We start from the raw sequence: 16,835 nt of genomic DNA on the forward strand, positions 1-16,835 counted from the left end.
TTATCTTTATTAGTAATAATACGGGCTTGAATTCTAAAAATCATGTTAAATTTTTCTCTTACTCTTTTATCCTTAAGGAGATTCGAACTTGAAAAACTATCTGAGATTCTTTTTTGTTTTTTTACCATCACACCGTTTATCATATACTTTATTACAATAGATAACAAAACTTATTTTTGATATATTTATATAATGGAATTTTGTTTTTTATAATCTTAAGATATGACTTGAATGTTGAATTAACCTTTGTAAATAATGTGCCCTGAAACTTTATATTGTTTGGTAACATATTAGAGCTTCTCTTATTTACTTCAATTTTTTTTTTAATTAATTTTAATAAAAATTAAAAATATATATATTAACAATATACTTACAATATTAATATCCTTAAAGATGTGAATGTTGGAATCCCACATTCTCTACTTTCTAAATTTAACATTATTATATAATTAATAAAAAAAATTAATATTAGTGATAGTGTAACATAATATGTTTATTTATTAAGTTGATTTTTCTTAACTTTTGTTCTTCTCTTCCTTCTTTAAGCATGGTACGATATTGTATTATTTTTTCTCTTCTTATTATCTTATTAAATTCTTAACATAATTCTCGCAATAATTACTATATATATTTATTGTCTTCCTAATTTTTTTTAAATAAATATATATCATTTAGTAATAAAAGAAATATTCAAGGGTGAAAGCACATACGGTAGATATTATTTATGGGTAAAAATATTCAATCTTCCATAAAATATTTTATTTATGGGTAGTTATATATGCAAAAGTCTATTCTATGCCCAAGGGCGGAGTTAAAAAGCTGATTTTGAGGAGCAAAATGTAATATTCAACAAAAGAGCGGGGCAAAAAGAAATTATAATTTGTCATTTTAAGAGGGCTTAAATGTAAGTTTGACGAATAAAGGGGGCTAAAATGTTTAAGATAAGTTTTAAAAATTTTTGTGGGAATGGAGGGGTCACGTCATACTATGAATAGCTCGGGCCCTGGCTATTGCCCATATGGTTTCCGAAAGCGATGCCCATTCTGACTTAATTGTTTCCACCATTTACAAGCCAAAACATTACGACGCTTCATAAACTAATAAATGACCTTATATTTAATGCGGTCTGTTGAAATGAACAAAAAGAAAAGTAATTACATGATGTAGACACCAACAATTTCATACGTCTAAAATATTAAGCGATCGCACTTGTTATAATTATGATACTGTTTTCATAATAGCATATAAAGATATAAAATAATAAAAGAGACAATAGGATTTTATATTAGATCAGTTGCTTAAAGTGAATTTTACATCTATTATATTTTTTATACAAGTGTATTTCTGATCATTAACCAAGATTATAATAGACCGTGAACTGCAATCTGGTGTTACAAGTGCTCAGTGTTCTAAGTGTTCTTAGAGAATGTCAAAGCTAGTTTCTTTCTCGTAGTGTGCCTTTGTTATTTTCTTTATTGAATTCAAGAGTGTTTGATCCCGATTTTGTGAGGGGAGCTACCTATTTATACCTGTTGTGCTCAAGATAATGATTACACTTTTACAAAGTGGATTGGTGCCATCTAGAATGTGTGACTAGGCCTGCAATCGAACCGAACATGAACGAACGAACAGGCCCGTTCAAAAATCATTCGATAAGCATGTTTGATTGTTCGTGTTTGTGTTCGAACGAACACAGGATGTGTGTTCGTGTTCGTTCGATTAACAAAAAGCTCATTCGTGTTCGTTCGTAACTTGTTCGTGTTTGTTCGACTAACTTGTTCAACTAACTCGTTTTACTAACTCGTTTGATAATTTGTAAATACCTGTTCGAATAACTCGTTCAATAACTTGTAAATACATGTTCGAATAACTCGTTTGAACACCTGTTCGAATAAAAAATATACACCAACTTTCCAATTGATGCTCTAAAAAACAAATATGCAACAATTTATAATTCATACCCATTTAATTCAACATTTGAAAATAAACCAACTCTCTATCTATATTTATAATTTAAACAAAACAATAAAAACTCAGTAAATTAAAATAACTAACCAACATAAATAATAAAACTTCAAAATAAATTAAACAGAACAATAAATCGTTCAAAACAAATTTAGTTCCATATCAAACATGACACAACAAAAGATTTGTTTACATATATATTTTTATCATTACATAAATTATCATAAATATTTTAAATTTTTACATATATTTTTGTATCAACGTGCATAAATTTATAGTGAAATGAAAATCTATTGTATAAGATCATACATAGTGTTGATTAATTTGTTATATATAACTATATATTATAATTACTGTCTACATATACATTTTGTGTCACACACCATAAATTCATAGTGAATGAGTGTCTATTATATATAGATCAACATATGTGTGATTAATTTGTTATATATAATGTATAATGTGTGTATATACAAAATTATTATCATACATATATTATCATAGGTTAAATATGTTATGAAATTACCAAATTATAGGTTATCATATATTTATTATCATCACATAAATTATCATAAATATTTTAAATGTTTACATATATATTTTGTATCACACACTCATAAATTTATAGTGGGATGAAAGTTTATTGTAATATATGATCAATACATATTTTATCATTACTGTCTACATATATATTTTGTATCAACACCTATAAATTCATAGTGGTATGGGGTTTATTGTAATATATCTATACAAATGTGTGATTAATTTAGGTTTAATTAAGCTTTATATTATTAAATTTGTTATACTATACATCGCTTGATTATACCTAGGAGTGTTATCGAGCCGAGCCGGCCGAGTTTTCGCTTAACGAGCTCGGCTCGTGAGAGAAGAGAATTAAACGAGCCGAGACCGAGCCGACCGAGCTGAGCCAGAAATTCTGTGGCTCGGCTCGCTCGGTATTGATTTTGCATATTTCGAGCCGGCTCGCAGCCGGCTTATTGAGCCGATTTCGAGCCGGCTCGCGAGCCATGTCCAAATAAACTAATTTTTTTTACAAAAATTCGTGGGCTGCCGTCTGAATGTCTGATTGTCTTAAATTCAAATTCAAATAAATTGAAATCATAATTTCACTTTGAAGCTGAATCAATGTTCAAAATTGAAAATGATAAATCTGTTTAAAATATTTAAATATGTCAGGCGAATTACTTTAACTTTTCATTAATTTGCTGGGCTGAGGAAGAATCACTAATGTCTAATTCATTTTGTTAAATTTTTCACTTTTCATTTATTTTGTCAAACTGATTTATTTTGTCAAACTGATTTATTTTTCTCATATATCCCCCAACAGTTAAACCTACGTAAATCATATTAAATGAAATACTACGCTATTAACAATTTATCATTTACCATACTATTATACCACAATTAAGTTAAGTGAACTAAATAATTTTTGTTTAATTCACTTGCACTTAATAAAGTTTTCACAAAACAAAATAGGGGATTAACATAACTATACATCAAGTGACATCCCCATCCATCAAAAATATATATAATAGCAAAAGATAATTGGCTGTATGTCTATTATAGCCCCACTCCTCCTACAAACAATTAATGTGAAACATATAAGTATAATTGTCATTTTATATAAACCATAAAGATGAAAATGCAAACCTCAACACAAATATAAATATTGACCTGCAGAATTCTACTGCCACAGCCAATACACTCACGAGTGATCACCAATTTGCTGACTCCCATCACCTGATAGAACAGAAGCTGAATCTCCAAGTGATTCTCATCCTCCTCTTTCTAAGATGAAAATAGATAAAATAATCTATAGGTTAGAATAAAGTTATTTTAAATATAGAATAACACAAACACATGTAAGCAATGGAACTTACTTTGCACCCTTTCTTCACTCCATTCAAAGTGCAACACCATCACATCCACATACAACATCTCCACCGTAGCTGGTGACAAAGAAGCTCGGTAACTATCATAACCCTGCTCCCAGCACTGAATGCAACTCTGAAGCAACCGTTGTGATCGGGATGGCTAGTGTCTCTCGAGCCATCCTAGACAATACAGGAAACTTGGTTGAATGTGCCTTCCACCACTGTAAGGCATCGATGAGTCATGATCCCACACACACTTATGGCATCCCTCTCCCAAATAACAGTCCAACTCAGACTGACTAGCTCACACAGTTTCAACCACGTCCAGAAAAGTGCTAAAATCATCCCAAGCCTTGGCTCCCTCACCACAGCCACCTCATCAATGGCTCCAGTCCATCCCCTTGTGATGTAGAAGCACGGGCGTAGTCACACCTTGGTTAGCTTGAACATACTCCCCATATAACTCATACAATACATCCCGGACCGTCACCATATTTGCCTCTCCTTCTGCCTCAGAATACATCTTGGAATGCCCACTGAATAACCCTCATTTTCAATCGAGGATCCAATATAGCAGCCACAGACATCATACATTACATTCCCCCCAATATTTATCAAACTTCTGTTTCTTTTCCTAACCATTACTCTAATAAATTCATCTTCAGATTCACTTTTACTATCCAACATACATTTCACTGCACACACCTCCTTCAAGAATAAATTAGACGTCGGATGATCACTTCCTGAAATGAGTTTGTTGAACCATGAATACTTTCAAAACTTCACAAACTTTCTCCACTTTCTCCCAATCCTCGTCACTCGGATTATTATGATATTGATATCCCTCTCTTTCACTCTTGGAAAAACCTTTTTGAACTTAATTGCTATTGCCAACATTTCATAGGTAATTCCACCTTGTTTTACAATGAACAATAATTTTCTGATACGGAATTTAAGTTGTTGAACAATATCAGAAAATACCTTGAGTCTGCTTTCAGAACTGTTGATATACAACACCTCTCATAGATGTCGTCAATGATGTGCCTAATTTGATGAAGTCCATCTTGAACAATCAATTCAAGATATGTGCGCAACTCTCACATGAAACAGTTTACCTCCACAAAGGAGTTTCCCCAAAACTTCAAAATTTTCCTTCAAACCTTAATCGCAACATCATTACTTAAAGCATTATCCACAGAAATAGTATATACCTTATTTTCAATCCCCATCCCTTAGGCACTTGAAAATGCCATCCGCAATCGCAATACCATTCCGAGAGGATTAGACGAACAAAGTTGAGGATACGTCTATAAGCCTCCAAGTACTATCTATCCAATGCCCGGTCAACACCATATACTCCATCTTTTGATTCCCTGGATTCCATAGTCTGTAGTCAAACTGATTTTTGTCACAGTCTTCAACAAAGTCTTCAATTTGGCCTTCTCACTTCATATACCTTCATACAATCTTTTTTACAAGTGTGGCGGGAAACCGAAGTCCATCCAGGAATCCCATACTTCATCATATTGTTCAACCCTCTTCCTCCACAACTGTAATGGATGCTCATGCATAACACCCAATGGCGATCAATTCCCTCATTTTCGACATGTCAAACTTCCCACTTAAAGCGGGCAAAATAGTAGTTGGAACATCATTACCGACAGTCGAAAACTAATATGTTGTTGCCTCATGGAAGCTTTTCTCCTTAAACACTGGCTTAAATGTCTATTGAACTGGGTGGTGCTTCCGGTGTCATTAATACACAACTTGACTTTGCAATGGATACACTTAGCCTTTTTGGTGCCATTAGGGAGTACCACCTCCTTGAACTCCGACCATGCCACTGAAGTCTTCGCTCTTTTTTGCTTCTGAATCGGATTTTGATTTTCATCACCATTATCCAGGCTACTAATACCAGGTGTATCGGTAATTGTATCGTGTATTGCAGGGGTACTTAAGGAATTACCCTCCATTTACAAACCTATAAATCGAAAATAAAAAAAAAATTCAACAATTTAATGCAAAACCAATATGAAATAATGTCAAACTATTACATTGCACACACATCAAACCAATACATTATACATTGCACACCAATATTAATTGTCACCAATACATCCCAACATTCATTTATTCTTTAATTAGAGATATTAGTTTTGTATCATATTTGATTAAGTTTCACATGTTATATTTTGAAATTTGTCTCACTTTCATTTACAACTCACATATTCTATTTTGAATTCATTAAAGTTGCATATATAAACTTCATTTATGTAAATAAATTGAAAGGGTACATAATGCTTTATTTTCTTTAATGTCCAATCCATTCACTTCTTTTTCCAATCAGTGCAGAAAATTTGCTACCCCTTTTGGCTTTAACAAAAAAAAGTTTGAATTTGATTGAGCAATGTGGCCGCACAACACTTGTGTGCATGCATGAGAGATGAGAATCAGACTTCAGCATGGGACCCTGGTCTTGGACTATGTGCTGCCATGCATATTGGGTTCATGTTATTTTATAAAGCTTTGACAAGCTGGTGGGTATTGAATAATATGGTCAAGCATTTCAAGTATAACTGTATAATACAAAAAAGTTGGTATTTCTTCCTATCATATTCGTTAATCAAGAGAGGGCTTGCATATTCCTTCTGTACAATCAAAATGAAAGATTATTAAGTATTTCTTCCTATCATTTCCATTTTTATTCTTTGACTCAGATTTTCTCCATGGACAGAAGAGTATACTTTCTTTTTAGAGCTATAAAGAATGAGGTAGCCATGTGAGGGTTAGCACTGCTAATTTGTTATTAACCCTCTATAATTAATTGGAATAACGAACATTTCAGAGAGTTCAAATGAAAGAAACAAAGTTTACATCATGTTGTGTAATATTCTATTTTCTATGCCTTCATAAATGTCATCTTTAAGACACTGACTCTTTTTTCTTTACCCCACACCAACACATTCCCACAAGCCAGAAAGTCATATTTAAATCCTCCAGTCCCCACCACCAGATGCAGGACCACGTTCCCACAACAAGCCAGAAACATATTTATAACTACCAGTCGGCCAGTCCCCACCACCAAATGCAAAACCCCATAACCAAATTCCCACAAACAAATTTATAAATAACAACCTGTCAAGTGTCAACCATTAACAAACTCCTTTGCAATTGAAATTTTGTCCTAACACAACCACAATCTCAAATCTCAATTCATAAACAATTTCAATTTCAATAAAACAATTTAAATAAACAATACACGGCACCACTCTTCACAGATAGTACACAAACATTAACCTTGTGTGGGTTTCACAGCAACACCACGTCACCACCACAATCAACCACCAGGCACAAGAAAAGCAATTTCAGTCTGCTCTTCCTGAATTCTTTCACCGAAAAAAGCCCCCTGTTACAAACAAAAAATTCATGAAAAAACAAGTTAAAATCTGACAAAAATTTAAGAAACCCCAAACAAACGACAATAGCAGATGATGAATAAACCCCCTACTCACTAATTAAAGCCAGACGAAAATCCGACAAAGATGTTGACGAACTGACGAAGAAACATCAACTCTGACGAAGACGATTCAGATCTGATGAACCTCGTATGAAGAAGATGAAGTTCTGACGAAGATCCAACGGCTGACGACGATGACGAAGATCCAACGGCTGATGACGATGACGAAGATCCAACGGCTGACGACGATGACGAAGATCCAACGTTTGACGACGATGAAGATGATCCAACGGCTGCCGATGGTGTGACGAAGATGAACTATATCCCCCGAAGATCCCGCGAAGCTGACGACGATGAAGAAGAACTGGCCGAAATCGTTACTTTGGGAGGATTTGATTCAAATTTTACAACCATGGTTCTATTGCTGAAGATTTTTCGCGATTTGGGGATTTTAATACAGGGGGCTATTTTGTTATTTTTGAAAACTTGTTTGCGTTAGTTTCAATTAAATCCCAATAGTCTACAAAATCTCATATAACCTCCCGCTATTTCGAGCCAGGCGTGGCTCGCGAGCCTGACGAGCCGAGCCTTGTATGGCTCGAACTCGGCTCGTTTTGTCTCACGAGCCGAGTCGAGCCGACTCGTAATAAAACGAACCGAGCCGTTAACGAGCCGGAGCGGCTCGGTCCGTTGACCAGGCCTAATTATACCATATGTTATGTTTATCAATTTACCATACTATATTTATTATTTATTAATTGAAATGCTATCTTATAATATTTAATTATTGATTACATTTAGAAAAATATGAAGCTATTATGTTATTGGATTTACTATATTATATATTACTTGATTATACAATCTATTATGTTATTAAATTTGTCATGCTAGTTATCATAATAATTTATGACTTTTTAATTAAAATGTTATATACTTATATATTTAATTATTGATGACATTTGGAAAAAAAAAAAAATCCAAACAAATTATATATATAAGAAAAACAAAAGTATCATAATATTTTATTATTGATTACCATTAAAAAAAATTCATCCAAACTAAATCAAACATAATATAAAAATGAAAAAAAAAAATTAAATTATAATAATGCATAATATGTTTTTCGAACATAAACGAACAAACAATCGAACGATTGTTCGCGAACGGATGGATTAGTCGAACGTATAGTGTTCGCGAACATAATCGAACGAACAACCTCTGTTTGAACTCGATAGAACATATTATCGAACGAATATCGAACTGTTCGCGAACAAATGTTCACGAACATTATCGAACATTAATCAAACGAACAACAAACGTTCACGAACTGTTCGGTTCGTTTGTAGCCCTAAATGTGTCTTTGCTTAAATTAAATGGAGCTTGAACAAGTGTGCAAACCAAATTCATTTATAGGCAAAACTTGAGTCGGCTAGGTTATTGACAATTATATTATTTCTGTCTTTGGAGATGTGACATATTCTGGACGATGAAAAACATTTCTAAATTTTGATTGATGATTGAGGTGTTCGGGCCAACTTATGCGTATCTCAACTTATTGGATAAGGGTGCACTCATGATGGATTAACCTAAGCGGCGTGTGAAGTGGAAACTGCCAAAGGCAGTTTCTCACTAACCGCCGCCCATATAAAAGAAAAGTTTTTTTTTTTTTTTTTTTAGAGAAAGATACACACCAATATAAACAAAGATATACACACTCTCTCTCTCTAAAAATTGAAAAAGAAAAATACTCTACGTGGTTTTCTTCCAGATTCAATTTTTACTTCAAAGTTAAGGAGAAGAGATATTTATGCTGTGTAAATACATTGTAATTCATTTATATACAAAATGTGATTACAATGGGTGACTATGAACATGATCTTAGGATTAGTTTAGAATATTTGTTATTCTATGTTTTTTTCAATAATGGTATTAGAGCCGTGGTTTATATTGTTTCAAATTCGTACTGTTATATTAAAGCATATTGCTTGTTGATTAAATGCAGTTCTGAATTTTGAAATTTTGTGTGTAAAAAGTTGTCTTTTTAGTAATGATAATTAGACTATTAGATTCCTTATGAGATTATGAAGAAAATGGCTTTTGAATCATAAAAAATTGAGTTAAAATGACTTAGATATGCCTCTTTAAAGTTTCGAGTTTTTGTACAGGTTAATTTCTGGATCGGGTACCAAGTTGCAGACCCGAATAGAGGTAGAAGATAACAAAGGACCGACATGTCGTTTTAATTCCAGCCTTATATATGACAAGTCGTTTTTGTTTTACTTCTTTTTAATAAAAACATGCAAAACAATTGTGGGTGGTGAGACTTGAACCCAAGTCTTCAAGGATAAAGCCCAACTCTCTAACCATTAAGTTACATGTTTGATTTGTGTTAGCCATATTTACAAACCACATATATTCATCTCCGGCCCAACCCAAAAACCAAAATAAAAATGGGTCAAGTTGACCCGCGAATCTAACCCAGTCAACACCCGACCCATAAGGTCAAACGGGTTAGTCAAACCCAGTCAACGCTCAATCCATAAGGTCAAACAGGCTAGTCAACACCCGATCCATAAGGTCAAACGAGTTAGTCAAACCCGGTCAATGCTTGACCCATAGGGTCAAATAGGTCAACATGTCAAATCGGGTCAAAATTGACCCGATTAAATATGAAACGGGTCGAATTGACCCGAATTCAGTGTGAGATGCGTGGAGGACCCTGATCGACGCGTGGAAGTGCGTGGCTTCTTCTGCCAGCGCGTGAGGGCGCGTGGCCGCTTCTAGGCAACGCTTAGAGCCGCGTGAAGTGTTCTAATTTTTTTTTTCTTTCTTTGCTATAAAGAATAAAATGCATATGTGATATGTTATTATGAGTCTAATTTAGTTATTAAGCCATGAACACGTATATATATATTATTTATCAAATATAATCAACCTTTATTTGATAAATAAATAGTTTTTCATATATTTGTTATAGAAAAATGTTACGTTATAAATGTGCAATGGTTGCTAGAACACCCGCTCAAAAGGAAAGAGTTATGAATATGATTAGAACTCTACAAACTCACACATTAATATTAAGAGACACAGAGGATGAGTTGGTGCAACTCGTAAATCATTTCATTCATGTGAATGAAATGATTCAGGAAATTGTCTGGATAGGGGGATTAAAGGAAGATGAGTTGAAATACAAAGTCCTTAGAGAGACTCTTGGTTACCCTAGTCTCGTTGGTCTCCTTGATCTGGTTTGGAACAAGCTAAAAGTTCAAAACCTTAAAAATGACAATAAAGATTATAGACGTTTAGTCAACAACTACCTAAAGGAGTACATAGATTGGGGTGCCAAAAAGACAGCTAGTGCATCTATAGGAGTCTCCACTCGTAAAGGACATCACAAGAAATTAAGAGTTCTCTTGCCTAGGGTTAATTACAAGTTAGATAAAGACCTTAAGATAAGGATTATCAGATCCTTCCCAGTTTTAGGAATGTGGCAGTACACTTAATTTTTTTTTAGAAATTGTTTGTTTTAATTTCACTACATGTTAAATTCTATTTACATAATGGAATTAGTTTTTATTTATTTTTTTATTTTTTTTAACATTTAAATTTTTATGTGAATTTATGTTGAATTATACTTATATGATTGTGTCTTAATATTATTTTAGAATTGCAATTAATTATATCTATGATAATTGGAAATTGGAATTTTGGATGATGATTGTTGACATTGTTAACTTTTGATTCCAAATCTAATATACAATTATTATTGATATAATTAATTAAATATATATGTATGTTCTGACCATTGAATAACATGCATTATCCAATATGTAATTTTTTTAAAAATGTCATCTACATCTAAGAACATTTGTCGCCAAACTTAATACAGAGAAAAATTAAACGGCGATAATTATGAGATATGGAGCATGAAATCCAATGTGTCTTGGAAGAACAAGAGTTCTTGAAGCTCTTACCATGACCATGGAGGCCTGAAGAAGGATCATGGCTCAACATAGAAGGACCGTGCAACTTATGACATGTGGAAGAAGAAGAATTCCACTGCTTGCATCACTTTGTTGAGCAGCTGGACAATGATCTCATGAAAAAGAACCGGATTACGAATTAGCAAGGACATGTGGTCTGCCCTTGCTACGTTTGGCGTACGTCATTACCAAACTCCGGTCACTCACTATCAAGTTTGACACATATAAGAAAAAAGCTCTAACATACTATGAGAGTACACGTACACACTTGTCAACATGATTAGTGAGTTGAGAGATGCAGGTCATGTCCTAACTGATGAACAACAGGTTCAAGCTCATAAGATACATTGCCTCAAATTGGGAACACATGAAAATACACCTTACCCAATGAGGGCATCAAAATTTAGAAGTTCCACATGACATTTGGAACTGGAAGAAGATCGCCTTAATGCGAGTAAGACAAATACTGATGTGTATATGACTGGTTCCAGTTCACATGATGGTAAGGGATATAAACGTAATTTCCAAGGTGGATCCCAAGAAAAGGCAATACTAATAGGGCTCAAGGAGAAGAGAAAGTTTTAAACAACGGAAAAGGAAAGCATCCTGCCAGGAAGAGAACATGGCAAAGTGAAAGTGTAAATATAACTGTGGTACAAGGGATATTTGCTTGCGATTGTAGTGAGCCGAAAAGTTAATTACTTGTTTGCACAAGTATTTATAAAGTTTCCAGTTCTATTTTTCTAACTGAATCTTATCATTTGTGGACTGTAGATTCAGCATCAACACCACAGTAGCGAAAGACAGGAGTGCTTTCGTGGAGTTTCGACGATACCACGGGAAACAATAGAGATATATTAGGTAACAATTAAAGTGGAAGTTAAGGGATCGACACATCCAAATTGATCATGCGTACGGGTCGAATCCTATACCCACATGACGTGTTATATGCACACCGATATTCGTCAAATTTGATTTCCTGTTAGAACTTATTAAACTGGTTTTAATTTAAACTTTTCCAGTATTGGTATCCATTTATTTTTTGGACACAACATACTATGGTTGTAGTTATATTTCTGATGGTTTTTAGTACTTGACATTGCTCATATTATAGTAATGTTTGTTTTTTTCCTTCATTACTCTTCCAATAATGATGATGAATATATGGCATGCACGGCTTGGCCATATTGGCCAACAATGAATGAATATACTAGTAAGAGAGACTTGTTAGGATCCTTAACAAAAGTAGACTTGACTACTTGTGAACATTGCCTAGCTGGAAAAACAGCGAAAACCATTTGAAAAAGCGATAAGCATTGAAGTTCCATTGCACTAATTCATTCTGCATATGTGGTCCAATGAATGTAAGGGCTAGACATGGGGCTGCTTTCTTCCACATTTGGATGATTCACTCGATATGTGTATGTTTTCTTGATTCTCAAAAAATCAGAAGCTTAGAATGCTTTCAGAAGTTTAAAACTTAGTTGAAATCAATTAGATAAAAAGATAAAGTTCTACGAACCGATCGAGGTCATGATATTTATCTGATCAGTTCATAAATTTTTGTGATGAAATGGGAATAGAACGTTTTAACTATTCCAGAACTCTGCAACAAAATGGTGTTGCAGAACAAGAATAGAATCCTACTTGAAATGGTAGGTCTATGATGGCACAAGCAAACTTGCCCATCACCTTTTGGGGTGATGCCTTTTGACTGCCACATATATCCTCAATCGAGTACCCTCCACATCTATTACTACTACACCATATGAGTTATGGACAAATCGGAAACCCATATTTGAGTCTTTTAAAGCCTATGGATTGTGTTGCCTATGTTCATGATTCTTCCATAAATATGGAAATTAGGTCCAGGGGGTAAAAAAATTATCTTCATAAGATACTCGAACATTCAAATGGATAAGTCTTCATAGGAGAACAAGAAAGGTAGCATCACTGAGTTTGAATCACGAGATGTCCCATTCTTAGAACCCAATTTCTCAAGAAGGGCGAGATAGATAAAGACTTATTTCTATATGAACACACAAGACCAAGGAATTCTTTTGCCGACAATCAGTTGGTTAACTACATCACAGTGGAGCGATATGGAAGTTGATGAATCGGTTTCAGATCCTCCATCATTCCCTACTGACGATCCAACTATGAATCTGTCCAAGTGGGAGTAACACAAAACAATCTTTAATACGTCGATCAAACGGGAAACAAGTTCCATGTCGATGATTTGAGATTGAGGGAAATTTTTCTAGTTACTCCCACAAGATAAGAAGAGCCAAGGAATGTAATGAGGCTCTCAATTGCCCTTCTAAGAAAAATGGATGAAAGCAATGGAGAAGAATGGATTCTATAGAAATCAAACCAGTACATGAATTCGTTGATTTACCAAAAGACGCAAAGCCATTGGGAACAAGTGGGTCTCAAAATCAGCATAAAGCTGATGACAGTATTGAAAGATACAAAACTCGCTTAGTCGGAGGGGTATACACAACAAGAAGGAATAGATTATAAGAAACTTTTTCGCCTGTTGTGCGTTTTTACCCCATCCGACTTATCTACTATAGTTTGCTAGCATGGATCATGAATTGCATCAAATGGATGTAAAGCTGTTTTTCTCATGGAGAATTACAAGAAGAAATCTATATGGAACAACTAATAGTTTTATTAGAAGGTCAAGAACAAAGTTGTGTAGACTTTTAAATCAATTTACGGCCTCATGCAGTCCTCAAACAGTGGTATATTCGATTTCATAATGCGATAATGTCGTATGATTTCAAAATGATAGATGAAGATCACTGTGTAATATACAAAGATCCAATAACAATTTGTTATATTATCATTATTGTTGATGATATACTTATAGCTGAAATGATAAGGGATTTGTCAATGAAATCAAAGTGGTTATCTCTCTTTGAGATAAAGATATGGGTGAAGCCGCAATATTCTTGGAATCAAGATTTCAAGAGATCGCTCAAGAAATTAGTATCTCTTTCACAGAACCATCATTAAGAAAATTCTTGAACGATTTCATATGCAGATTGTAAACCCATAGACAACCCTATCGCGAAAGGTGAGACTTTGAGTCGTAAAATGTGTCCGAAGACTTCACAAGAAAAGGAACAAATGATAATGTTCCTTATACAAGTGCTGTTGGAAGTCTCATGTACGCCATGTTGTCATTAGAGTCGACATCTGTTATGCTGTTGGGTTGTAAGTAATACGTCCGACCCGGACAAGCACATTGGAAAGCAGGTGAAAGAAATCTTAAGATCTAAAAGGAATACATAATCCTCATTATTTTTCAAGAAAATGATTTACACTTGAGAGGCTCCACCGATGCTGATTGGGGAGGAGATTTAGATTAAAGGAAATCTACTTCCGGATATGTTTTCTTACTAATTGTTGGGGCCATATCTAGCTTGGAGCAGTAAGAAACATCATGTATAGCTTATCTATCTACAATAGAGCTGAGTTTGTAGCATTTTCAGTTGCAGTGCAAGAAGCCGTTTGTGTTGAGACGTTTCATGAATCATCTGGGAATATTAATGTTGCTATTGAACCAGTAAGAATAAATTGTGATAGTCAAGTGCAATAACATATACTAAGGATCCCAAATATCATGGTAAAACGAAACACATAGATATCAAAATATTTTGTGCAAACTTGGTGGCACAAAAAGGTGGAACATGAAGTAATATTTACGCATGACATGGTTGCGATCCATTCACAAAGCCTATACCAAGAGATATTTCAATATACATGTTAGATCTCTAGGCTTATGTAGGTGTGAATGTACTCATACTTTGAGATTTCCAAAAATGTTCACATTTGTCTTTCAGTATTAAATACCTATTGTCAATGCTCAATTTCGATTATTATGGAACATACATGGGAGTTTATATATATATATAATATATATATTATATATTATATATATATTGGTTGTGTAAATATTATATATGTCATTTTGAAAAGCATGTCGGTATTAAGATTGACCTTCTTACACAGGCAATCGCCTCCATTACTTGTAGGAATGGAGATGAGAACGATTTTAAGCTATTATCTAGGTGATAATAGAGAGCCAAGCTTAAATGTTTAACGTCGCCTTAAAAAAAAAAAATAGAATTAAAATAATGTCATAATAATGTGCAGTTGTAAATGATCATTATCTTCTGATTGCACAATATTAGAGTTCTGATGATTAAAAGTATGTAAAGTGAACTCAAGTTAGACATGTGCTGTGTCATTCGAACTAAAATCTGTACTTCATTTACAAGAAAAGACATGCACTCCTGGAAGAGGAACTGCTGTAGCATGTATTCATACCACATGTGCAACGATGACCAAAGGGGTAATGAAAGTCAAAATCTCAACTTTAACATTGTGTGAGACCCTGAGTTTTTAAGAATAAAATCTCATAGAATACCCTTATTACTCTATTCTGTTTCTTGAAAACCTCATTTAATGATTGCTATTTTAGAGTGTTACCAAATGATTAAGATAAATTCAATCTGCTGGATATTTCTAGAAAAGCAAGTTAAATGAAAGTTGCAAGAATCGAGAAAAGAGGAAGATTACGTTTTTGAATTATCACATTATAATCATGTGTATTCATTGGTCGACCAATTATGTTTTACTTTTATGTAAAGACAAAACATAATTATGAATACAGCAGATATTTATTATAAATGAGATTGTTAGAAAAAATGTGATAAGTAATCTAGGGTATTGCATACAATATACAACATAAGTTTCACAATTCGAGAAGTTATATATTCCTAACAGATATATGACTAATGTGCTCTCGAAGTATGCATGGTTACACGACATATTTACTAAAGTATGAACCTTAAAGAAGCACAGAGAGAGATAGTCTCATCATGTGTGAGTGGGAGATATTGGATAAGGGTGCACCTATGATGGATTAACCCAAGCGGCGTGTGAAGCGGAAACTGCCAAAGACAGTTTCTCACTAATCGCCGCCCATATAAAAGAAAAGTTTTTTTTTTTTTTTTTTTTTTTCTTTTAGAGAAAGATACACACCAATATACACAAAGATATACACGCTCTCTCTCTCTAAAAATTGAAAAAGAAAAATACTCTATGTGGTTTTCTTCCAGATTCAATTTTTGCTTCAGAGTTAAGGAGAAGAGGTACTTATGCTGTGTAAATACATTGTAATTCGTTTATATACAAAATGTGATTACAATGGATGACTATGAACATGATCTTGAGATTAGTTTAGAATATTTGTTATTCTGTGTTTTTTCCAACACAACTAATTTTCCAGGATTTTGAAACTGCTAACCAGATAAAAGCTCTAATGGCCACCCCTATTAGCAACTGAAGAGGAACTCGAATTTAGGATCTCTTGAGTAATACATCCAAAAGTCCTTATTGAACCACTTGAGCACCCAGGGGTTGGTTAAATGACATTATGTTGCTTTCTTACAATCTAATTGAGAGGAGTTTTTTTTTTTTTTTTTTTTTTTTAATCTTTTTGTAAGTTTTGTGTTGGTGGTT

This window comes from Pistacia vera, unplaced genomic scaffold (genome assembly GCF_008641045.1).
Source record: "Pistacia vera cultivar Batoury unplaced genomic scaffold, PisVer_v2 Contig129, whole genome shotgun sequence".
Taxonomy (NCBI): domain Eukaryota; kingdom Viridiplantae; phylum Streptophyta; class Magnoliopsida; order Sapindales; family Anacardiaceae; genus Pistacia; species Pistacia vera.